Here is a 22,402-nt window from a genome sequence, read left to right as displayed (position 1 = left end):
AGCCTCACACAAAAAATGCAGCAGTCAGCCAGAAGAGCTAGAAGATTACAAACTCCAGATAAGTGGTAAATTCAAGATGAGCAACTTTGTGCATCAAGCTGATCAACTTTAAAGTTTTTTCCACTAGTGTTGGTAGAAAAAGCACAGGTCCTATGTTCTGTCCAGGAATGCCTAAAAAACCCATGAATCACAACATGCTACATCTTCATTCAAAGTTATGTTTGGGGGATAAATCAGATCAATATGAGTGTACAAGCATTCTTGGAAATCACCAAATTAATCCAGGTGGGGATTTCTGTGAATTTGAGTCTAAACAGAACAAAGCCTTACCTTTAGCTTTTTAGGACATATTCTCGCTGAATAGCAAAATTATTTTCCATCCTTTCTAAAACTGGTCTAATAAACTCACTTGTGATGCAGAATTTTTTGCAATTTCTTTCTAACTCATTAAAGAAACAAAAAAAATAGAAAAGTTTCAGAGAATGAGTCAGTGGTGTGTGATGCTCACCCATTGAAACAGAATAAACTGGATGTGTTTGTCTGTCCTGCAGTGAGGGAACATTTTTCCTGGTGCCATGAAAAATTGTATTAAGTAATACATGCTGCCTAGGATACTAAATGCTCTCTCTTTGTCCTAACAACAATCCAAGTATTCAGATATGGGCAGAGGTTTGATCTTCTCTTTAGTCTATAATTTCTTGTAGACAGACCCACTACTAGACAAACCAGTCTTCTGGTGTTTGTAGCTTGTGGGGCTAAAGGTTGGCCCCTGGCAGGACGAACAGGTGAGGTCACTGGCTGCATAGGGAACCCCTGCAAAGAAAAATTACCTCATAATTTTCTTTCTCTCAGCTCAGCTATCTTTGGGTAGCTGTGGAAATGGGCCTCAACAGCAAAAGTGAAGGAAATTCACCCAAGTTCTTCTGATATCAGCAATAAAGTTGATGGAGAAGGAATAACTGGTGGACAGCTGACACAACTGTCAGAATTGACAGATAAGAGATTTCAATGCAGACATGTCAGATTCTAGATTTAAATCTCACCTATATTAAAGTAAAATACATAATCCTGAAAGATCTTGATGCCCAACAAGAACTAGATAACACATTAAATATTTTACAGAATTTCAGTTATTTATTCTCTGAAAAGTTCCAGTTTCAGAGTCATTAGCAGAAATTATTTGGTGAAGAATTTTTCATAATGAACATTTAGAGCACTGGTTGATATGGAAAGCAAAATTTTGGAATGACTGAGGACGTTTGTAGATGAATTACTCATCCCGTTTCTTTATCTCTACCTGGCTGTAAACCACTTAGGTGTAACTCGGCAAGTTTTTATTTATTCAGAGACTAATAAAACTTGTACAGAGCACAAATGCCATTTGCACAAAATGTGCAAAATAAGTTATCTACAGACACTTAGACCATGTAGTCACCGAGTGAAAATGAGGACTCAAGTTGTAGTCTAACATACTCATTCTATGTGGTTTTGTATAATACATGTGGAATTTCCATATAAATGTCACTATGATATTTGTCAACATTTCAAATACTGAAATGTGACGTTTACATGTATGTACATACATATATTTGTCATACATGTATGCAAAAATTCTTAATCTTTTTGTTGTTAAATTATTTTCCAAAGACCTAAGAAGCGCCATTGACTGGAAAACTTCTGAACCACCTTGGACAGAGATTTTTCAACCATTCACAGGACAGAAGACAAATTAATAGGCTGAATGGCATCAGAAGTTCAAATACGGAAGTGGAATGTAAAAGACTCTTAGAAAGGAAGTCTCTGTTCTTTCTATAACTTGAATAAACAGACAATGCTTCTTTCCTGTATTATCTGAGTAGATTTACCATCTGGTGGAATTAAGACCTCATGAGTTTTACTTAAAATGCTACTTGATCTCTAGATGTAGGATATTTGAGGCAGTCTGTGACAGACAAATTATAACTCACACCTTGGGACGACCTGAGAGATAACCAGTAAGAATGTATTGTAAGGAGAAGAATTAATATAAATTTTCCATTTTGAATTCTTGCGAAAAATGAGTTAAATTTCTTCTGTGATGGGATGGCCTAAAGAGCAAAGATAAATGTATGAGTGTCAGAGAAATTAGTAGTCTGCAATAAATTACCAATAGAGTTTACTTAATTAATTATATCAAATCATTTAGCTTTTCAAATCACCATTTGTTCTCATCTAGAAAAAGACAAGTAAAAGACAAGAAAAATACAACATTGAAAACAATTTTTGTTTGTTTAACAACTTCCTGAAACTCATAGATGCATGATTATTAAATGACCAAGAAAATCTTGTGCAGTACAAAAGAAATCTGAAAACAACAAACCAAAGCTACATAGTCTTCTGTCATTAGTGAGTAGCAAATGGAAAAAGACAGTATTCAGTGCTTAATGAATTTTCCTAAAAGAGATAAAAAAATCACATGCCTGCAAGTTTTTGTTTCCCTAGTGCATTACCTAAGTGTGATGTCAGGATATTTCTTTCAATTATATTCTAATTCAAATACACAGATCTATAAATGTTTTTCAAAATAGGGAAGGCATCACTATTAACCTGAAAATCAAAAAGGAAGGATGATAACAGGAAAACCCTGATTCTGCTCACGTATCATCCATTTAGGTATTTAATCAAGAAAATCTCAGGTTGAAACTCTCAAGCTCAGACAATATTTTTCACAGTGTGCTATTGCATGCACTAAACAGAAGTTCCCTATTTTACACAGGTCTGCAGAACTGTTTATCACCAATTTCTCACCTATCATTGGCAAGCTGCAAAGGTGTAGACAAGGTCAGTGCTAGCTCTTGATCTGCTATAGGATATCTGGAAGCTGACACTTATGTAGCTTGCAGTGAGTTTTGAGTCAATCTAACCAACTCAGATTCCAGACTACTGAAGTGGAGTCTCGATAAACATTGTCAGAAGAAACAGTTGAAAGCACTCAGGACCTCTCTTTTTTCTCCTTTTCTTTGTTTTTCTTTTAAATTTTTTCATATTTACTACTTAAATTGCTCTAAAGTGTTCTACTGGATGCAAAATGCAAACTGGTTCTAAACCAGGCATTTGTGAAGATTTATGTTTTCAAGATTAGCCTGGGAAGATCAAGATCATTCTACTATGATAAGAACCTGAAGAACATAATTGTTTCTGTTTTTCAGAGAATAACACCAAAGGAATATCCTGAAGTGCAAATGAGATAAATAAAACTGATATAAAATTAAGAGCTAGAAATCAATTATTACTTTTACATTGTTTCTGCGTGTGAATTAAAACAAAAACCTGTTTTCTATTTTCATGTATTGGATATTTAGGAGTTAATTAGACAAATTTGTTCTCAGCCTTTAAGCTTTTCACAAAACACAAAACAAGCTTTACACAAAATACACAAAATAAGCTTTACACAAAATACAAAATACTTCAGGGAGAGAAAGGCTTTGTCTCAACATCTTGCCACTTTCTGAATGGAGTTTTCTTTGTGTCTGTCAAACTTGTATATGGCTTTCTGAAAACAAAGAGGAGGAACTGCAATTCAGGCATTTGCATCTGACAGCAGCAGCAGTGGTCCTGAGCTGAGAAAGAGTTTTATGCAGCTGACAACTAGGATTGCTTTTTTCCCAAACCTACCGGCACAGCCATGTAGAGCCACAGCAGCTCTTCCCACGTGCATGCACCCTCAATCAGTCTGGCAGAAATAAGCCTGTGAAAAGGATAGTGGTGGTTGAGATGGCAGAGCAATGATGGGACATTCTTGGAAGAGATTGTGGTCTTCTAGCTGAAGACTAATTCTTCTATCATTAGAGCAGCACATACTCCTGTGGCCTGGCTTACGGTTTCTCCTGGAATGCACACCCTTTCTGTGCTTTCTCTTCAAAGGCAAGACTAAATGATAGTCTGCTTCAGAGGCAGCAAGAACAATCTATTTTTTCTTTGCTGTGTGAAGCACCAAGATGGAAGCTTAGGGGCAGCAGAAGAGGACTATAACTTTCATTGCTGTCCTTCCTCCTGTTTCATCTTTTCCTCAGTTTCCCCTAAATACTCTTTTTGCCTTTGTTTAAAAGAAGCAGATTAAAGGAAGGCACTGCAAGGATCTTCCTTCTTGCTTCCCCTTGTGATTTTCACCATCTATCTCAATTGCTTGTTAGGCTTCAGGCACTGTGAAATTGCTATCCCCTGAAAGGTGCAATAAGATAGTATAGTTCTTTCATCTTTTTTCCAGATACCTGCTTTTATTTTGGTCTAATGTAGAAAAGGTGTTTTTCCTGTAAGTTTGGAATTTGTTGTGTATTACTCAACTTCTAATGTGCACCTTGGAAGGCTTTTAGAAAGTTAAAATAAGTACTCTGTAACACAGCATCCACAATGTCCTTGTTGTTCTGGTGAGTGCTCCATTAATCAGTTATAATGGGTTGATGACCCCAAGCTGATAAAGCTTTGACCCTTGCATCTCAAAGAAGACAAACTTTAAGGCAGGCACATGCACCTGTCACTATGTATTTTCACATAAGAAGGGAAATGCACCAATGTCATTATTATTATTTCTTCAGTGATAAAGCTGAGGCCTCTGCTGGGGTGATAAAGCCACAGAACAACAGAAAACTGACATTAAAAAATAACCAGGCAAAAGAAACCAATTAAAAAATAAGGAAAAAAAAAAAAGAGGAAAATAAAATGAAGGAAGAAAGATGTAAAGAAGAAAAGATAAGAAAAGATAGTAAAGATAAGAAAAGATAAGAAAATATAAGAAAAATATAAGAAAAGATAAGAAAATATAAGAAAAATAAAGGAAAAGTTCCAGAAGAAGAAGTTCAAGGAAGAGAAGAAAATAGAAGAAAATAAAAGGAAAGGAAGGAAAGGAAGGAAAGGAAGTGAAAGAAAGGAAGGAAGGAAAGGAAAGGAAAGAGAAAGGAAAGGAAAGGAAAGGAAAGGAAAGGAAAGGAAAGGAAAGGAAAGGAAAGGAAAGGAAAGGAAAGGAAAGGAAAGGAAAGGAAAGGAAAGGAAAGGAAAGGAAAAAGGAAAGGAAAGGAAAGGAAAGAAGAAAGGAAAGGAAAGGAAGAAGGAAAGGAAAGAAGAAGGGGAAAAAAGGAAAGGAAAGGAAAGGAAAGGAAGAAGGAAAGGAAAGGAAAGGAAAGGAAAGGAAAGGAAAGGAAAGGAAAGGAAAGGAAAAAGAAAAATTTTGCAGATTAGGAACTGAGAACCAGCAACCAAATTCAGGCTTCTGGAATTGCTGGTGAACAGCGACAATACAAAAGAACCAAGAAGTAATGCTTTATTTTGAACCCTGAGGACACGAGTATTTAAAATTGAAATTTAAAAAAGTTTCATATACCTCACAGGTATTCCAAGAGTCAGCAATACCCATCACTCACTGGAGGAAATTTTTAGTCTTTCGTCTAGGATGACACAGTCTTTTTTCTCTGTTTCAGTAGCTTCTGAAATAAAAAGGTAAAGAAGGGAACAGTTTTCAGTCTCTGTTTGTTTCACCCTGTTTTTTGAAACTGTAGGAACTGTAAAATTAGTGCAAATGGACATAAACACAAGCGAGGAAACCTACCAAGAAGCTTTGAGGTGTCACTATACACCTTCTTTGGTTCAAGCATCTCAAGTTTCATGTGTGTCTTAAAGGGCTTTAACTGCTTTACTGAAGGTATCTTTTATTCCTCTAGCTGACATTTTGGTGCGCCAGAAATTTTGCCCACTAAGAATGTAGTGGCAATGAATTGCATTATGAATATTCTACTGAAATTAATTCACAGAAATGTTGGTTTTAACCAGAAATGATGTTAGGATGACTTATTCTACTGTACCAGCATTTAGTGGTCCTTTCTATGAACATAGTCCCTCCAGCTTATCTTCTCACTAACTCACTAACACGGGTTTTTTAATGGTCTCATGATACAGAGACAATATCTTTTTTTTTTTTTTAATGCTAGCACCAGGTGAATAACAAGCAATGTTTATCAGTTCTCTCTTTTTTCTGGTTTCTCCTTTGTTTCACCTCTTGCTTCTACTTTTTGTTCCTTCTATTGTTGTCTTCTTAGCTGAAGTCGTTTTCATCCTATCTGAGCAGATGTTTTATATTCTTAAAATATTTTTTTCTATTTATATCACTCTTCTTATCCTTCTATAGACACTTGCTGTGCAATTTCTCAGGAAATGCTGGCAGTGAGAGAAGTGAAAAACTCAAGTACAGATCTCCCTTTTAATTCTTTCAATTACTCAGGCAAGATTTAGAAACCATATATTTTAAGGCCAGATTTACCTTCACTTTTTGAGGTAGAAAGAAGTTGCATGTAAATATGGGAATATATTAAGTATGGAACGAAGCATAAAATAGTTTACAAACAGGATTGTTAATGATTTGTTGACTTCAAATCGGAGATCAGATCAAAATGCAGTTTTGGCATTTCCAAATCTATGTTATAGGGCAGTTTCAAAGATGATTCCTTCTCCCAAGAAAGATCAACAGGTCAAGGCACTGTATTAGTAGGCAGGCAACATCATTCATTGGCTTCTGTGTCTTGAGAGCTTTTGTTCAGCAAGCCACAGGTGCAAGTTAAAAAGCCATTGCCTAAAAAGTGAAGATGAGAAACTCACTTCTAGCTTTGACCTCTTCAGAGGTCATTGCATAACAGAATTTGAATCTCAAGGGCGACAGAGCAATGAAACCTCTGGCTTGCAAAATATTAAGGGAGATAATGCTCATTTGCTGACAAAGCACTGAAAAAGATAATTTGGTTTGGCTTTTGGTCTAGAAATTCAGACTACACAACTGGGATTGATATGTCTTTGTTCCAAGAGCTACATTCTACTTTTTGTCACTTAAATCTTTATAAGGACTTGTGAGATATTATCTGCCATTTATAGGGAAACAAAAAATACATCGGATTTATTTTCTCTTACCCTTCTTATGGTTGAAAAATGCAAAGCTAAAATTTCAGTATAAATTCAGATACTGTGAATTTGGAGGTATGTAACTTGGGAATTTGGTAGGTCTCTGAATTACAAAATTATCTTGGCAAAATTAATATGCCCGTGAATGGATTTGATAATTGAATTCAGAAAAAAAATACTGCTTGAAATAACTGAATTCAAGATTAAATAAAGCTTGATTTCACTAATTAATGTTATTGAGCAAAGAGTGCAGGAAATTAGGTTGGCCTTCCATTGGCCTCTTATTAAAATTGTAAGGAAGTAACCTTCATCTTATTGTTCATTTGATTTCTAACTAATGAGATTGGCCTTGGAGCTGGAACTGCCCTTTTGAGCAGTTATATTTGAAAATCATACTGATGATATCTTTTCCTATTTCTGAAATCTAAAATCATACATCCCTGTCATTTACATTTGTAGAAAATAATATAGTGTTATCTTCAGCAATAAGCTCATCAGCTACATCAGGAGTAATTCTCATGGCGTATAGGCTTTTTTATCTATCACAGGTTTAATTTTATATATATGCATGAATTTGAAGTTAGAAGCAGGTGGTATTGGAATTTGAAGGCTTATAGCTAAAAGTTAGAACGTGATACTCCTTCACTATCAGGGGTGTTATCATTAATTCACCTAGAAAATTTCTACTGTCTGAAACCCCTTACACTTTCTGTTGCAATTCCACAAACTAGCAAGACAGTTGGGTAGGAAGAGAGGAACATGGGACAGGACAGAGAGATTCATCTTGGTTGGGAATCTCTTTGACAGGATCCCCTGGAAACTGTCATGGCAGGAAAAGGATGCCAACCGACACAGCACAAGAACTATACACAATCTGTGGACAGAAAAATCAATAAAAATTGAGAATACAATGGGCACAGACAAAAATGGCTGCTCTATGAGCAGCCCAAGAAAGCAATGTCTAGAGCAATTCTCAATGCCAAAAATTCAAAACTCAGCTGGAGGTGAAATAAGCAAAGGAGGTCAACAAGATGGGTTTCTGTAAGAAGCAAAGATAAGGCTGAGGAAAAGGAAAGCTCGTGACACACTGGAGCAGAGTGTCCTTTTCCTTCTGACAAGGAACTTACAGGATAGCCTTTTTCCTGCCAAGAGCTGCCCTCCAGGACCCCGGTCTCTGAGCCTCCTCTCAGGGTCTGTCAGATGAAGGCAGTGCTCATGTGAAAAGGAGGTCAAAGCAGAGAACACTAAGCTTACTAAGGTACACACACATCCATGAGACCACAGAGGATACACCCAGTGTTGATAAAAAAGGTGTCTGGTGTCAGCTGTGGGAATGCCTTCAAAATGTAGTGGCGACAGTTTACTTTTTGCTGTGAAAAGGTAGCCTCATATTTAAGAAGGGCAAGAGTCACAAGTTTGTCAGCCTCTCCTCAATCCCATCCAGGGAGAAAATGAAAAAAAGATGCTCCTAAAAGCAGTTTCCAAACCCAAATGTTAGGAACAACCACTGGTTTTGTCAAGGCTGAATCTTGCCTGACCAACTTGATTAGTCACAAAGGTGAGAAAACTGACTGTATTGATATAGGGGAGCTGCTGATGTCATATATCCTTCACAGAGCCTCCAGCATGGTCTGTTCCCAGTTGGTAGTGTTTTAGGAGGACTATATCAGATGGATCTCCTCTAAGTAGCAGGAAGATCCCTCCTGCCATGGGTAGGAGGAGGAGCCATGGGTACACAGATGGAAGAAAATGTTCCAGAGATTGTGGGATCTAATAGGGAAAGAGGTACAGCGTGAGATCAGAGCACTCATAGGGCCCAAGACCGTGCACTGGCCAGGATGGAGCAGCCAGCCAGGCTCAGAGGGGTCTGAACCACTGCCTGAAAAGTGCAGAACGGTAATGTTTTATGGGATATGGAGCACATATTTCCTGTAGACTCTGAATATATTATAAATCATATCTATATAGATATTTTAAGCATCACATCTGTAGGTATTTTGAATGGGATGGAAACTGAGTCATCCTCAGTTTCCTCTTGTGGGCCACCACATAGAAATGATCAAGGCAGGGAAAGCAAATTCTTGCTTGATTCTAACATCATATGCTGGTTCTGAAAAGCCAAGAATTAAAATCATCAGAGCCAGTTTATTCCCTGTACCTAACAGAATGTCTCCAGGGGGAATCCTAAAGGCCTTTGAAATCATTAGAGTTTCATTTGAATTGTGTTAGTTGTAACAGAGTAGGTTTGGCTTTAGTATCCTGGTGGATTTTTGCTCTCCTGGTCTTGTATATGTAGGACTGCTGCAGTTTCCTATTCCCAGCGAGGTACAAATAGCAAGACTGGTTCCAAAAAGCAGAACCACACCCAGGAAAAAAAACACACAAGGCCAGCCACAAAATTAAGGACAGGTGTACATTTATCAGCATTCACCTGAGCATGAACTGTATGAATGGCATGAACACAATCCTTCTGTAATCATAGGTATGATATGAATTCTCAACTACTGTTTTCAAAGACACAAAAAATATAATTTGCCCAACCAAAACAAGCCCAAGAACCCAAAACCAAAACAGGTAAACAAACCAGCAAAAACCCTTTATAAATTGAGGATGACTAATTTAAACAGCAAGAATCCTCTTTGATTTTATATTTCTTTTCCTGGTTTCTATTTGCTATTCATAACAGACACTGAATTGACAAAAATAATTCCACTTAACATTTACTAGTCAAATGAGTGATCTCTTTAATTTTATAATGTTGTAAAGTATTCCTGGAACATGCCAGCATATGGGAAATGAGAGCTAAAGCAACATATTTTTTCCACAAAAGAAAACACAGCTTTACTTCAATACACTTTTTGGAACAAAATAAATTTATTGCTTTCTTTTCCTCAGCCTTTCCTGATAAGAATGTCCAAAAGACAAATATTTAACAGTCCTGGGACCCTGAGAATAGGGGGGAAATCTGGAACAGAGAAGAGCTTTGTAGAGGAATATAAAAAAGTCAGGAAATGTTTAGATAAATAAGAGAGTCACAGATGTGAGCTTGCTGATTCTGCGAAAGAGATTACTCAGAGGAATTTGTGGAGAAAGTGAAGAAGATGGAGTCAGACTCCTCTCAGTGAGGCCCAGTGATAGGATGTGAGGCAATGTGTACAAGCTGAAAAGAAAATCTTTTTCAAGTGATCAAACACTGACAGTTTGTCAAGAGGGGTTCTGGAGTCTCCATCCCTGGAAATATTCAAACTCTGATTGGACACTGGCCTGGGCAACCTGCTGTGGGGATCCTCCTCTAGGCATGGAGGATTGGACCCGATGAATTTGAAGGGTGTCCTCCAGTATTGACCGTTCTGTGGCAGAATAACGTTTTATACTATCACGACTTTTAAACTTCTGTTGCATTGTTAAAACACTTCCTTTGCATATATGTGGCTAAAAACCACAGCCTAATGAACAGTTATACTTGTGGTTTGGAATTTCTACCAGTGCTCACATGAGGCAGAATCTCAAAGGAATTAAATTTTTACTTCTAATGGTATTTTTGTAATAGAAGTGGCAATGGAAAAAGACCATATGGTAGATTCAGTTTTATTTCAGCTCATACCATTCAGTTTTCTGCTCAAACTGCAAGTTCCACTTCATTCCACAAATTTGCAGCAGCTCTCAGTTTGATGCTTCTCAAATTCAACCTCCACAGGTTCTCCACAAGCTGTTTGTACAATATCTGGTACAATATGAAATACAGGAAGGAAATTTTAAAAATAAGATTAAAAACTACATTGATAAATATTTTGTCTGTTGCAGAAAAAAATAACTATCCCCAAACAACTGAAGATATTTAATCACTTTAACATTTTGTATGTGTGGGAATACAACATTTTAATGGAAATGTGTATCTATACAATTCACCTTGCATGCATGGTTTCTCTTTTGTTTAGCTATCTTTTCAGAAATATTTTTTTCAGATAAAAGATTATTTCAGATAAAAGATAGTTACTCTTTTGGAATGGTTTGTTCAAATGTAAGTATTTGCAACATATATTTCAGGAGAAAATAAAGTTTGATCTCTTCTCTGAGTCTCACTGGAACAGAGATCTTTCTCAGAGACCTTCTGTAGTCTCCTTTCGTGGAGATATTAAAAAGCCATCTGAACACAGTTCACCTGAGCAGGGGAGTTAGACAAGAAGCGCATGAGGAGGGTACAGGGAGAACAGGGCGGAGACGCCCTGGGAAGACTCTGCTGTCTGAGAGTCAAACATTGTAGCTCACTGTCACAGACATTTTTTCATAGAAATCCTTTCTTTGGGATTTGTTCATCTTCTGGGAAGCTGAGGCCCCAAAAGAAGAATGTAAACAATTGTTATCAGCTGGTGTGGAATACAACAGGTGCAGCGGTGATTGGTCTTCTGTGAGTGTTTGGATTTGCTGACCATTCACAGGAGAGTTTGTCCTTGCTTTCTGCTAGACACAAAACTTTGTTATTAGATTCTTTCCTATGCTATTCTTAGCTTAGCAGCTTCTGCAACTTCTCTCTATTCTTATTAGTATAGTAATAATGCATTATATATCCTATATTAATAAATCCAGCCTTCTGATCATGAACCAAGGTTCTCGTCCATCTCTCTCACCCTGAGAAACCCTCATCAAGTCGCTGTAATAGCTCACTCCCTCCTTTCTAGGATATTCCCTGTTCCTCACTACCCCAGTGGATTTTGTTACAAGACCACCTTCTCCCCCCACTTCCATAGGTGTACCCCGCATCACCCCACCTTAACCCCTGCTCTGAGCCCTCTCCTTCTTGGTCGAATTGTACCCCAACCCCACCTACCCCTTCCGTGTTATAAACCCTGGTCCCACAGCGCTTCGAGGCTTGCCCTGACACTGGCTCCTTGCCGTTATTGTGGTGTCCCTGCTTCCCTCCCTCCTTGGACCCTCGGACCTGCTTACAATAAACCCAGTTGGATCTACGCCAGTGTCTTGAGCCCTCCTTCCTCGCCCTGGCCACGCGGAAGATAACCATGTGTGCTCAGTGGGCTGGCACAGGCCGCTCACCCGGGATCCGCCAAGGAGTCGCTCTGCCCGCGCTTGCCCAGGAGTTCCCCCACGGGGAGGAACCATCCCGCAAAGATGGCCTTTGGAGGTGACTTCCAAACTCTAGCATTCCACACACAGGAAATGAAATGAATGTGATAAATTCCCATCATATTATATATTTACAGAACTGCTTGCCACATGGTCTTGGATTGTCCAGAATACAGTGAAAATTTTTGTGATACATTATATTGTACTTTCTGATAGAAATTACAAGACCCCTACTAGCCAAGAAATGTGTATATATGTGCATATGTAAACACACACGCATATATATATACACGTATATATACACAGATGCACATATGTGTATATACACACATATATATATGTTATACTGTCTATATATAGATGGTACATAAAGGTCTATAATGGTGCCAATTAAAGCCATAATGTTCTTTGGCATTATCTAAGATATAATCTGTTTTAATTATCATGGCTGTTGACAAAGGGTGAGTTTCATCACACATGGGACTTTCTGCTCACTTGTTTTCAGTCCTTTGCTTGCCAAGCCCTTCCAGATGTATGGATATGGAAGTGGAAATTTCCTGCACATAGGTACTAATTTTACTGTAACGCACCAGTCCAGTGAAATCCAAATGCTTGTTTAGAGTCGCCTTTAAAAACAAACAAACAAACAAAAAACCCCAACAAAAATCAAAAACAAAAACAAACACAACAACAAAAGCAGTCATATTTTGTAGTAGTAGATGTGGGTTTTTTCTAACATAATTTCAGTAACCAGAGGAAACTTGACCTGCTGGTCAGTAGAAACAAAGTGAAGTTGTTAAAAAAATAATATGTGTACAAATTTGGAAAAGTTTACAAGAAGCCACTAAGAAAGCAATTTTCTTATATGAAACCTTTTTTCTTACTTACTTTTAATAACTTTAAAATTTTTTGTGGGTCTTCTTTTGTGTTTGATTTTTTTCTGTTTAAGACCTAGACTTTTTTGATTAACACAATAGCATTAAAACATCTGACCATCTGTCTGACAACTGTAAAAGTTTTCTGTGTCATCATAAGTGTTGTCCCAAGTTAGAAGTACAATGATGCCCCCAAATATATTGGTGCAAAAGTTTGAAGATAATAATGTGCTTTAGGCTTATTCTGAGTTAGGAATAAGGAAATACTTTGGTTGAAAGTTCTGAGTCTCTGAATTCCATAAGCCAAAGTGCAGTGGAAAAAGAGTGACATTTCATAGAATCTTAGACTACCCTGAACTGGAAGTGACCCACAATAGACATTGAAGTCCAGCTTCTGACCCTGCACATGGCATGCCCAAGAGTCATTCTTTGTGGCTGAGAGTATTGTCCAGATGCTTCTTGAACTCTTTCAAGTTGGTGTCATGACTACTTCCCTGGGAAGCCTGTTCCAGTGACCAAATCTGGTAAAGAAGCTTTCCCTAACATCCAACCAAAACCTGTCCTGACAGATATTTACTCCATTTCCTCAAGTGCTGTCACTGGTTACGAGATTGAAGAGGTCAGTGCCTGCCCCTCCATGCCCCTCACAAGGAAGCTGTAGCTGCAGTCAGGTTCTTCCCTCAGTTTCCTCTTCCCCAGACTGAACAGACAAAGTGACCTCACCTGCCCCTCAGATCCTTTCCCATGTAGACCCTTCAACATCTTCCTAACCCTCCTTTGGACACTCTCTAATCATCTAATGTCTTCCTTATACCACGGCACCCAGAACTGCCCCCAGCACTGGAGGTGGGGCTGCCCCAGAGCAGAGCAGAGCAGGACAATCCCCTCCCTTGCCCGGCTGTGATGCTGTGCCTGATGCACCCCAGGACATGGGTGTCCCTTCTGGCTGACTAGGACAGAATTAGAATAATATCCTAGAGAAAAAAGTTATTAATTTAATTCAAATAACTGTGATGAACGTTCATATTGCTTTGAAAATATTGTTAACACTTGGGAAAAAAAAGATAAAATTTATTATACTCTTGGTGCCTTGGAGTGGCTAGAGAGAATTAAAAGAATAAAGTAGGTAGTTATTTAAAGGCCTGCAATAGATACACCATGGGCATTGCAAAAGCCTCTCAGAGAGTGCATCCAAGATGGATGATGGTCATGAGTTTCTCAGACAGATATAAGTTTAGTATATTTGCATATCAGAGGTCCAATTATGAATTCTAGTAATAAAGTCATAGTTCCCTGGTTTGCTTCTTCCCCCCAGTTCACTTTTGTTTATACCTAGGGCCTGAGGCAAATGATATTCTTGGTTCTCAGACCAGGAAGAATCGTTTTGTCTGACCAAAATGGGAAGAGAGCTTCCTAAAACTCTATATAGAGTTCAGAGTTGTACACTAATGCAGTACAGGATCTGAAAAATATAAAAACTAAAAATTAAGATATCACTATTTACTTAAAAACGGGTGACAGAGGTAGTTTGGAAAGATTTCCAAATCAGTACATTTATGCAAATAACAATTGTGTACTTGGATTATTATCTTTTTTATTGTTTGTTTCTTATATTGGCAATTTTACACTTTCTTAATTCTTATTGACCACAATTGAATAAGAAATCAGTAGTTTTGCTGTCTTTTTCCACAGAGATGGAAAAAATGTGGGATTTTTTGTTTTTCTTTTATTTCTGCCTTAGTTTGGCAAAATACAGATTTTTTTCTTTTCTTTTCATACACTTTTTAAGTCCAAGGTAAACCTCAATTTTCTGAACATCTTTAAAATTTTTTTGAAATTTTTTTTTTGCAATCTGTATTAAATATATATCTTTCCTAATAATATACAAATCATAGTAATTAATTGCTTGTTAATAAGAACATTATTGCAGTGAAATTCAAGTAAAATTTCATTGTGCCTGTTCCTGTTTAAAATATTCTTCCCTTGTGACGTTTTTACTTCTTCAGGCCAGGATGGACAAAAGTAATAGTAACCATTCTTCCACTGCATTTGCCACTAGCAGAGTCTTTTCTGGTTCCATTCAGTTTTTTGGCATTTGAGTCATAAGGAAATTTCTTGGCTATTTGATCTATGCAATGATTTTTCCGTCCTTGCTTTGTTCCATGTGTCACACATCCTAAATTATAGACCAGCTGTAAAATAATTTGAGTAGTCTAGGAGCATTTCTTTTACCATGTTTGCCAGATCAGAAAAGTTCTTAGGCCAAGATGGAAAACTGGAATTGTGCCTCAGTTTAGTGTGGGTACTTCTTTGAATATAAACCACTTATAAGTAAACATTATTTCCAGAAGGTTTCCTCTTCTACATGTACAAAATGCATATTACCTTTACATTCATATTCTTTAAACTTGCCTAAAGATATTTTCCTCCCAAATATTTGAAGAAGATAATTAGCTGAGAAATATTGGCACTGGAAAGAAAAGTGTAGTACCCAGTGACAAGAAATATTGAATTTTTATACCCATTAACTCTGATTGCTAAAAGATTATATCTTTATGGCATACTGTTCTGAGCAACATAAGTTTTTAGCAATAATTATTAATTATGCATAGGAATGGAAAATAAACTCTTCAATTCAGATGTACTCCTAGTGTGTCACATACCACACACTGGACTGTACTGAAGAACTGGACAAGTGATTACATTTGAGAAAATTGCTTTGTACATGTCTCTGTTTCTTGTTTCTGTAAGTATTGTGAAGGGTGATAATGCACAAGTAATGTTATGTCTATATATTCATCAAGATTTCTGATGGAAATGGATGTTGAGACAAATAACATACTTTTCTAGACTGTGAATGGCAATTATAATAAAAGAAAAATTGAGAAAAAACAGCAAAAAACCATCAAGACACTACAACTTCCTACCAACTCTTTCACATGCTTAAAATCTCTTAACTGCATTTCACCATCTGAAAACAGATGACTGAGTCTATGGAAAGATTGCCTCTACTACTTTATTTTGTTGAAAATAGTATTTAAGATCAGTGAATTGTACTGATTCTACTTAGGAGTAGTATAGCAAATATATTTTAAATCAATATAAAAAAATAATTTCTTTAAAAGGAGTTTATATCTTAGAGCACCTCTAACTGCACTACAATTAACAATCATCTAACAGAGAAGTTTTACCATACAGTCAATACTTCCCTAAAATATCAGTTACTTTTAAAGCTTTTAAACATATTTTAGCAATACCTTTAAAATAACACGCATATAGGTAATAAATTCAGTTAGCTGTTAAATACTAAAAAAGTATTGTTTTTCTCTGGATTATTTCTTAGATTTTTCCATTTTTCCCATTGTAATCCAAATGTGGGGGTTTTTTTTCCATTGTTTGCTGCCTTTTGATATTTCACAGCTGGCGACTGCAATCCTACTGGGTCACAGAGTGTAAAATGTACTGATTCATAAATAATTGACTGGAATTAATAACCAGATGAGAGCAGGGTAGAAAATTACTTACATACTTTGAACCTATAGGTTGGGAAAACACTGCTGCACTTGTCTTCCTCCTAGGAACTTTGATCATTATCTTTCTGTGTCTGCTAAGATTAATTTCCTATTGAAGAAATTGAACATTTGTTTTAATTAAGGGTGAAAAATTTGGTTGTTTCAGTTCAAGTATGAATGTTTCAAGGGTTGATTTTGGATCACATTTCTGAAGATTGTATGCATTGATGTACAGAAAGATGGAAAATACTTGGATGATATAGGTAATAGGATAGAAGTAGCATCATGGTCACTCACATGAAGGGTGTTTAGTGATATAAAATAACAGACAATAGTTCAGCTATGAATTTTAAATCAGGAAGGGTCTTTTTGAAGGGAAAATAAACTGATAGGTAAGGATGTTGAGATCATAAGTTTACATTGTTGAAATCAAGATATTAATGATCAAATTTTAAAGGGATTTTTAGGAAGTCAGAATTTAGGTGACTTCTCCTTTTTGCTTGTTGACCATCACAGGTAGGCGTGTGTTGAAGGATATTTGTTCAAGTCTCTTTTATCTTTGTGAAACTAAATCCCATTCAAATTCTTGGCTCTGTGTCTGTATCACTCAGCTGTTTTGTTCAGAACCAGAAGTAGACACAGGTGTGCACTGCTTTAATGAGGTTGCAAGCCAGATCTGCCATTATATTCCGTATCATCCTTTTTGGTAATTCCTTTATCAAACTGGATAAAATAGATTTAAAACAGATTATTTGCTTGCATAACCCCAGTGAAGTAGTTAAAATTCTAAATGGAATTTAGAGCTTCATAGTTGGTAGCACGAAATATTGAATAAACAAAATTTGCATTCCTAAAAAAATTGTGCATCTGGTGCAGTGAAAGAATTGGAAGAGGAGAAGAGGATAGAGGGAAGAGAATAACTGCGTTTCTGGGTCTATATAGGTGTTTTCAGTTATTATTCAAAATGACTTCTCTGTACTTGCTGACTGACTCTGGAAAAGCACTCAATGAAATCCAGTGGGCTGTATCATCCCACTTTTTCTTTTCCTATGCAGCATATGAAGTTGGTGCACATATCGTTTTAGCAGGGCTCTTCTGGCATCATTACAGAGACCATATCCTACAGAATGCCATCTACTTTGCTTAGCTATGGGGCAAACTGTCTAGTAAGGCTAACATAAATCTGTTTTTACTCTTGTCATACATCATTTTCTTCTTTATATTTACTAGTATGAGCTGAGCTTCAAAGATGACACACAGATCATTGTGCCTGCTTTAGGGAGAAGTCTGCACCAAATAGAATAAACTATTTTCTTGCAGTTCTGGGTGTAGTGTTGTAACTCCATAAATTTTAGGAAAGGAAATGTGCTACACTTAAGAACAGATAGAAACCGAAGACCAAAAGCTGGAATGAGTTGTGAGAAGTCCTTTGGGTTCTACTAAGTGAAATACGAAAAGAATTTTCCGTGTTATAAATTGTTGCAATAGAAACAGTGTCAGCTGTAGTTTTATGGCTATATGTATATGGCTATATATTTATGTTTTCTTATTTCAACATGCTCCTCCAAAATACCTGAAAATATTTAGGATAAAATTTGTGCAAGTACTCTAGCTGAAAGTTTGGATGAAAACTGCAAGAACCTGTATTTTTATGAAATCTCCAGTTTATTTCAATCATTTTGTTAAACCAGAGTAAATTCTTCTATATTAGACCCTCAGTAAAAAAAGGACATGACAGAGTGAATGACACTGTGGCTTCATTCAGGTTTTATGAAATAGAGCAAGTTCTGCAATCTTGTATTGGAGAGAATTATGTTCTGAATTTGAAGACTTCAACTCTTTACAAAGCCTGAAAGAGGTAAAAAAAATAAATCCAGTATTTCACCTGCAGTGCTGACTATGAAATATAATTTTCAGAAATGATTGTGTCATTTTGTTGTCTTTGGCTGCCCATTTTGGTTCATAGCATAAGCAGTTGTATGGAATTCTACAGTTTTTCCATTAAGTAGTAGAAGAAAATTTTGAGGAAAATTCATTAGGATTGATTTCTTTGTCACATAATATTGTTCTTCAAAGTGAATCAGAGTAATTAAGATAAATGCCTTAGCTCTGATGTAAGGAAGTGTTTTCAGTTGGGAGTAGGTGGGGTATGATCTGTCTCTTAGCCAGCTGTTCAACTGTTTCTGTCTTGTGTACACTTGCTTTACAGAAGGTTCATTGGTTTATTTAATTCTCTAATGGAGTAAAGGGACAAAAATTTAAGTAGTAACTAAGACACAGATATGTAAGCCACAATGAAAATAAAACCAGCTGTGAAAGATGAAGTTCTACGACAGCTTGACAAAAAGTCAAAGACAAATGTCTCAGGCTGGAGTGGGATACATTTGTTTTTCCCCAATATAGAATCTGATATAAATATTATTTTGTACACTACACAAAATTTGCGTAGAGAAAAACACAAGTATATACTGTTAAGTCTTTCTGCAAGCCACTAGTATTTCTGTGCTTTTATTCTCCTCTTTCTCAATTTCATATTTTTCCTCCTGCAATTACTAGCACCACGTTGAATGACTTACATTAAGGGTACTACTTATTTCTAGAGTGAGTTCCAAGCAACCTGATGCACAGTTCTGGGAAAGACTAATATACTTCAGTACAAATAATTTTAAGTACATAGAGGTGGGTATATTTTCTTGGCATAAATTTTCTCCATTTAAAGATGAATGATGGGTTTTTTTAAGGAACAGAGCAAATAACATACATTGTTGTCTCTCTGATGGAGAGACTGCTGTTAATTATAAACACTGTAGAACTGAAACAATTTAAATAACAAAAATCCCTTGAACTGGAGACCAGTTGCCCTTTCATGGCTGTGTCTTCAGAAGCTGAAGTGATAAGAACCTTGAAAGTAAGTTTTGACACTGACCATTTTGTAGAGAATTTTTTGAAATAAATGCAAAACAAGGCAAATGAGGGCTCCTTAGACTGTGAACTTTCACAGTAGTCTGTTAATGCAGCGTCTGGTTACAATTTCGGTCAATTTATGTCAGGATCAGGATGGATGCATTGCTCCTGGGGATTGATACTTTATGTTGATGCTTCTGTAAGTTAAAATACAAAGCCCACAAAGTCCAAGCAAATCTTTCAGCTGTCATCAGTGAGCTTATTTTGAGATACAGATAGAATTTTTCTTACTTGAAATTTGTTGTAGTGTCTACTTCTCTATATTTATTGGTGAGATGATCTGGCTAATAGGAGAGGTTGATGATCAGTTTGCTAAAATGGCTGTTAGTCAACTCAGTTGTTGCTTTCACTTTGATGGCTCTGAAGATGGCTTGATCTGCTAGAGAAGTGTTATGTTCAGAAATCAAAATTTAAATATAGTACTGTGAAAAGCTGTATGTTTATTTATGTAAACTGTTGTTGTCTGAATTATAGATTTTTGAGGCTCCTAAGAAACCAAGATAAATGGAGTAAGTCCCAAAGGAATATTTTTAGTAGACTGTTGTGGTTGACATCATGAGGATACTTCTAGGTTACCCTAGTATTTACAACATTAGGTGTATCTTACAACTGGCTGATCACTCACAGAAAAACAATAAAGTAAGAAACACGAAAGACATATTTTGCTTCATTGACAAGTTCTTAGAATAACTTTTACTTGTCTTAACATGTTCCACTTGTTAAGGTTATCACTTGTTGACATTCAAAATAAAGCATCCTTCAAAAGTATCTCAGTAGAGGGATGATCATTTTGGAATTGCCCAGGGCTGATTACGGGGCACCTTTGAGAAGAACCAAAGGAGGGAACAGTGAGGTTTGTGTATTGTCTGTGTAGGAGGAAACATGGGAAAACAGAAGGGGAAAGGGTTAAAATTGTCAGGCTTGTGGGGACAGTATTTGCCAGCGTTTACATGTATACACAAATATGTGTATATGTTCACCTCGACAGATCTCCCTCCTCAACAAGAGGGAGAAGTAGGTTGAGGCCACCAGTGCTATTTGTCTTTGTCCAGGTATTAAATGTGTCTTGTGCTGAATTGTCTGGTCAGCAATGTGTTACAAACAGGTATTTATGTGCATGTGCCCACTGGTAAATGCATGGTCAGACTTGCTGCTAGCTGGACCTGTGGTCAGGGCTCATCTCAAACAGCCTCATCTCTGTTGGCTCTTCCTGCTGCTGTCTTCTGATATCACTGGAGATAGTAGCTTAGACAAAATGGAAGAGTTTTGCCTTTTGCCAAGTAGCATGCTTGTGTATTTGAAGTGTGAAGAGCTGATGACTATCACAAATTGTCAGAAATAACTTGGAGAACCTTTATCATCAAGAAAGCCTCTGTTTTATGTATCTTACAGATGCGTAAACAGATTACACATCAGGTTTCATAGATAAGAAGTATTATCCAAAGTATTCATACTGTAAAAATGTTTAATAATTTTGGGAGACATTGTGCTTTTCTCTGACACCCCATTTACCTCCCAAATTTTGTTTTCCATCATTTTCATAATAGCTAATGTTAGGAACAAAAAATTACCTCTCCCACTGTTTTACCAATAGCAATAGCTCTACTACAGGCAGGCTAGAAATATTTTCCTGTTTGCCATATGTGTTGCAAAACCCTCAGATTGCTATTACAAGTGCAAGACTCAGTGACTCAGCATCAGGTTCCAGGCAGCTGAAAAGCAAATACTGCCTCAGAATTTAATGCTTTTAATTTTCGGACCTTTTTACGCATCTTTTCTGACTACATTATGCTGTGGTTTAACCCCAGTGAGCCCACATGCTCAGAGAAATGGTGCAGAATATCAGAAGGGTAGAAGTCCGAAACCCCCTGGGCTGGCATAAAGGCAGTTTCACTGCTGATAATCAAAGCTGAAACACAAGGGAAATGAATCTAATAATTAATTCCGCAGCAGTCAAGTGTATAACACCAAACAATTCTTTGGGAAGACAAGCACCATTATCACTCCGAGCATAGCCCCTTCCTCCTTCTTTCACCAGGTTCCTATGCAAAGCATGACCCCATGTATGGGAGATCCCTTGGGCTGGTTAAGGTCAGCTGTTCTGCCTCTGCCCTCTCTCAACTCCTTGTTGGTGCAGTGGGGTGAGGAGTAACATAGGTCTTGGTTCCATGTAATCAATCCCTGTGTTATCAACCCTGTTTCCAGCACAAATTGAAAACACAGACTTATAATAGCTGGTATGAGGAAAATTAAGTCTGACCCTGCCAATGCCAGTAGGCTTTATCTTTTTTTTGCCAATTATCAGATGTTTCCTTAAAAGTTCACCCTGAAACTGAGGTCATGCAGCAAGAGCAGTGACCTATAATAAACCAATATCTATATACACTTTGATTTTAGTGTAAAGCTATTGTCAGGCAAGTTAACATTGTATTAAGCTGGCAGAAATGTCTATTTGTTGACTCAAAATATGATGTAAGTGTTCATATTTATTTGTAATTGATTTTTTGAAAACTCTACTCAGATAGTCATTTAGAAGAAATGATGGAATATCTTTAAAATTTTCTCTGAGAGGAAAAATGGGGAGGAAGCCATTTCATATTCAGCATGCTGTCAGTGCTGCTCTTCTTTCTTCATCTGAACCTGCCACAACAGCTACCCATCCAAATATACATTTGGAGCATCAGGTTTGCACAAATCTGTTTACAGACTGGTAAATAAATTTCTTGTAAACTAGTTAAGTTAACAGATATTAAATAAATTACCAGCTTTTATGTAGCTAAAGGTACTAAGAGATTCAAATATTTTTCCCAATTAAATGTCTGCAGTTAAAAATTATTAGGAAAGGCAAATCAAAAAAAACAAACTGATATATCTTCCCAGCTATTTCTAATAGTCAGCCTTTGCCAGTCCAGGAACACTAGCAGAAACCTTGAAAAGCTACTTTCATTTTGTGCATGTTCAACAGTAAAAGCTTTGAAATTGAAATTTATTTTCTAAAAGGCAGGAAAGCAAACAAAAGTGTTATCTTTTTCTGGAAAGAAATAAGTG

The sequence above is a fragment of the Zonotrichia leucophrys genome, chromosome Z, assembly GCF_028769735.1.
Source record: "Zonotrichia leucophrys gambelii isolate GWCS_2022_RI chromosome Z, RI_Zleu_2.0, whole genome shotgun sequence".
Lineage (NCBI taxonomy): Eukaryota > Metazoa > Chordata > Aves > Passeriformes > Passerellidae > Zonotrichia > Zonotrichia leucophrys.
The sequence above is the reverse complement of the archived record's forward strand: the minus strand, read 5'-3'. Positions refer to the sequence as shown.